A 5,009-nucleotide genomic window follows, 5' to 3' on the forward strand; every position below is an offset into this window, starting at 1 on the left:
ACCCTTCTACTGGCTTCCAACTTTTACAAGTCCTTGCACTGGATTACAAGACCCTCCATGATCTGCTCCTCCGTGTGATCTATGACATTGTTTCCTACCATGTTCTGCCTCCCATACTTAGCTCCAAACACCTGCCATTTCACAGACTAGCTACACATAGATCTATCTCAGGGTCCTTGAACTTGACATTCTCCCTCTGCCTGTACTGTTCTCTTCCCAGATATCTGCATGCATTATTACTTGCCAACCAACTCCAAATGGCACCCTTTCCCATACACCACAAGTTTACTTCCTGCCCCCCTACATTCTTTTGTTTTACTCCACAGCACTTACTACCAACATACCATAAATTTTATTCATTGTTTAATTCTGTCTCTCCTTACATTTGAATGTATATTGTATGAGGTGAGAGATTTATTCTTGTCTTCTCTGCTTTATACTTAGGATCTAGAACAGTACCTTGCACATATTGGGTGCTCAATAAATATTATCCTATCTAATAATAGACAAACATGGTAATTGACTGTACCTTTGCTACACCTCCCATTGGCTAATCAGTGAGATATGCAAATTAACCGCCAACAAAGACGGCGGTTAATTTGCATACGTAGGTGTGAAGCGGCAGAGGGAAGACTGAAGGCGGCTCCTGGCCAGAGCAGCGAAGGCTTGAAGGCGGCTCTGGCCGGAGCGAAGGCCTGGGTCCCAGGTGCTGGAGGAAAACCAGTGCCGGCAGCCAGGGGAAGGGAAGGCCTATTGTACAAATCTTTTTGTGCAACAGGCCTCTAAGATAGATAGATAGATAGATAGATAGATAGATAGATATCTTATTCAGTATCTATCTACTTTATTCAGTATCTATCTACTTTAATATATTTACCTTATTTTCCTGAATTAACTAGTTGCCTTGGAATTTTAATTTATTCAAATAATATTTAGTGAGGGCACATGCATCCGAGGGCATGTGCGTTCGAGGGCACATGCATCAGCACGCGCCAGCCACGGAGGAGGGGCAGCATGAGCAATGGCGGCGGACAGCAAACAGACCCCACAGAACCACCAGCAGTCCAAGATACATATATAATATCTATGAGTGTATTTATAACTGGTTACATATTGGCTTCATAATTAGGCATCACCAGTACTAGTTGACACAGTTCGTCATATAACCTTGGAGTCAAGTACTATTTCAAGGCATTTTATCTCCATGTTGTTTTCTTAAATAAGCAGTCATAAGAAACCATATGTACAGATGGCCAGAGCTACCCGTCTTTCTGTCTCCTGGAGTGGAACTGGGGTCCAAGGGAGACAGGGTCAATGTGTGTGGCTTCTGGACTCTGAGGCCTGCCTCTTATGTGTAGGAGTGTAACCTCTGAGACAGCCATTGGTCTGCTGCTTGGATAGCCCTCCATTCAGGATGTGCTGGATATACTGCACAATGAGGTTGATAGCCACTAGATTATCTACACCTTGAAGAATTATCACGTCTGCGTATTTCTTTGTCGGCAAGCAGAATTCCTCAAAGGCAGGTTTGACAAAAGTAAGGTACTGGGATAAAATCTGTTCCAGGTCCCTCCCTCTTTCACTTATGTCTCTTAATACTCTGCGGGAGAGCCTAGTGTCTGCATCAGTGTCCACAAAGATCTTTATCTGGAACAGGTCTCATACCTCTTCAGAGTAAAGTGACAAAATGCCTTCAAAGAGGACCACATTTGCGAGGTAGATGGTGACCATCTCCTCCTTCCGGTAATGGGAGTCAAAGTCGTACACGGGAATCTGCACGGTTTTCCCTTCAGTAATTTCTTTGAGAGTTTTGAGTATGAGTTTATTGTCAAAAGCATCCGGGTAGTCAAAATTGAACTGGCCTTTCAGGGCTTTGACCTTCTGCTCCAAAGTGAGGACCCGGTAGAAGCTGTCCTGGCTCAAGATGACCACCTGCTTCTGGCAGTAGTCCACCTCGTTCTGCCCTAAGAGCTGCACAATCTTTCCACAAACAGAGGACTTGCCACTAGCCGCGCCCCCACTGATACCAATCAGGAAGGGCTTGAAGCCAAAGCCATTAAACTGCTGGTGGTTCTGTGGGGTCTGTTTGCTGTCCGCCGCCATTGCTCACGCTGCCCCTCCTCCATGGCTGGCGCGTGCTGATGCATGTGCCCTCGAACGCACATGCCCTCACTAAATATTATTTGAATAAATTAAAATTCCAAGGCAACTAGTTAATTCAGGAAAATAAGGTAAATATATTAAAGTAGATAGATACTGAATAAAATGTTCATTCCAGCCAATTATTTGTGGAATGAATATATATATATATATATATATATATATATATATATCTGTATACATAAGTATATAGGTATATGTGTGTATACACATACACACACACACACATTATATATATGGAGAGAGATACAGACAGAGGAACAGAGACAAAGAGAGAAAGAGACAGAACCCACATCAGTTAGCAATGAAACAAGACAGAAATGGGAGTGGGGTAGCTAAGCAGAGATGCTCCCAGACCCTGGGGCTCCACCAAAGGCAAGGCCAATTTTGTGGGCCTAATGCTTTATAAAAATAACTTGCAAAGTTATGAGGAAGTATTATTGAGAATTCAATAAGCCATACAAAAAAGGCAGATTCATTCAACCCCAGGCTAAATTTTTTTTTTCATTTTGTTCATAAAATGGCTATAATTAGCTATAGATATAAACAGAATTACCAAGTCTGATTATTTTTTATCTGAAAGTTTATCATCAATAGAAAAAAAACATACTAGACTCAGTAGAAGGAAAATGATAAATGCTACAGGAAGAAAATGTGGTTTACTACAAATTAATAATCATGTTTGTTCTTTCTATTGTAAAGCCTTGCCACTCATTTCTGTCGTTTGAGTAGGAAAGCTATCTTTGAAAAACAAAATTTTTTTTTTATTAGAATTTTTTTTTTAATTTTTTTATTGCTTAAGGTATTACAAAGGGTATTACATATGTGTCCATTTTATCCCCCCGCCCTAGACAGTCCCCCAGCCTCCCCTATCCCCCAGTGTCTTATGTCCATTGGTTATGCTTATACGCATGCATACAAGTCCTTTAGTTGATCTCTTACCCCCCTCCCTCCTGCCCCCCAACCCTCCCCGGCCTTCCCACTGCAGTTTGACAATCTGTTTGAGGCAGCTCTGCCGCTGAATCTATTATTGTTCAAAAGTTTATAATGGTCTCTATTATCCATGAATGAGTGAGATCATGTGGTATTTTTCCTTCATTGACTGGCTTATTTCACTTAGCATAATGCTCTCCAGTTCCATCCATGCTGTTGCAAATGGTAAGAGTTCCTTCCTTTGAAAAACAAAATTTTTAATTCAGGCACTTCATCTTAACCTGCATTTTTTTTTTTACCATTTGAAAGTTTTCTTCACAGGCATATTTTACTGTGACAGGATTTCTTAGATGAAAGCAGAGTTCAAGGTAGGTTACTTTATATGTCTAATTAAATATTTGAGAAAGTTGGTCTTTTGATCCAGTAAGAATTCAAAAATTTACTTATTAATTTTTTTCTAGTATAATTGAAATGTGATGGTCTAAGCAGCAGAACAAAGAATAACTAAGCTGGTCTGAACATAAACTCAGCTTCTGGTATAACAGAATGGGATGAAGGCAAGAACACTTTCCAGGACTTAAGAGTCTTGGTTTCCATACCTATAAGGCAACTCTTTTTCCTGCCTATCTCAAAGGGTTGCTGTGAGACCCAAATATGAAAATGAAGGGGAGTAGGCTCTGTCAATTTAAAAATCCTATCCACATATAAGCCAAGGTCCTGGGAGAACTAGAACGATCTTGCTTCTACTTGATTCATAAGATGAGCAAATGGAATTATAAAAATGTAGAAAATTTTGGCTCCCAAAGAAAATTAAATCCTTTAAAAAGCAAAAGTTATGTTGATTCACTCAAAAGTTCCTTTTATGTTTCATCTGCTATGATGTATTATCTTTGGAGGCAATATGATGCTTCTCTTCTAAAAATGCCACAGTTTTGAGGATAATAATTTAAGAATTTCAGACAATCCAATGAATTTCTCTTAGAACATCCCTTTTGAAAAATGACCAAGTATAAATCCTTTTCCCACAATTTGTGTCATAACCATCGATAACCAGAGTGGCTGGCTGACTTATTATTGGCCATATCCTACCAATATAGTTCTTGTTTCTAGAATGCAGAGGGGGCAGCAACTACTTTTACAAGAATCATAGATACATGATGAAAACCAGCTACTTATAAGCACTATTTCCTTATATGTCAAAAACCTTATTACCTAACTTGGGTAGAATGGCGACCTCTCTTCTTCCTTTTATCCATGTAGTCACATTATGCTATGCATTATACTTCATTTTCCATGGGCTCCTTTCCTCATTTGCGGATTCTTACACAGAAAGAATGCCAAGTGATTATCATGGCACCCTCCAGTTTGAATTCATAAAGAGATTATGTATAACTTAACATGTTTCTGCAGCTGAAATATGAGAATGTTTACTTCACAAATCATCCACTGGTGCAACCTAAATCTCAAAACCATAAAATGAAAAAAGTCAGATCCTCATGCTGTCAGTTACAAGTCTGAGCCCCAGTAAACCTGTATAAGTAGGTCAGTCAGTACCTCAACATTCCAGCTCAGTAGCCTTCCATGATGGTTTCTATTGCTCCCTTTATTCAAAGGCAGGCAAAATGACTGATAATAGAGACAAATTTTAGCCTACATACTACTATGATATATGTAGTATGGCAGGAATCAAAGAGGAAAGAAAAGTAGCATTTATTTTATCAAATGTCTATGATGCGTCCAGTAATTTACAGACATTATCTCAATTATTCATTCATTAATTTATTCACAAATGACCTATAAATGTCAGACAACCCAAAACAAGCACAGCAGACGATGTTCCTACCTTCATGTAGATTACAATCAAGTTTAAAAAGACATTTAAAAATAATCACACCTTCTGCTTCCAGGTAGAACAT

General features: G+C 39.3%; 1 pseudogene across 1 annotated transcript; it reads right to left on the reverse strand.

Moving 5' to 3' along the window:
* Positions 1–1,311: 1,311 nt before the first annotated feature.
* LOC308511339 (uridine-cytidine kinase 2-like) lies at positions 1,312–2,103 on the reverse strand (annotated as a pseudogene). The gene has a single exon. The product of its transcript is annotated as a uridine-cytidine kinase 2-like (transcript).
* Between the last annotated feature and the right edge of the window lie 2,906 nt (positions 2,104–5,009).

This window comes from Myotis nattereri (genome assembly GCF_964212035.1).
Source record: "Myotis nattereri genome assembly, chromosome: X".
In the NCBI taxonomy this organism is placed as follows: domain Eukaryota; kingdom Metazoa; phylum Chordata; class Mammalia; order Chiroptera; family Vespertilionidae; genus Myotis; species Myotis nattereri.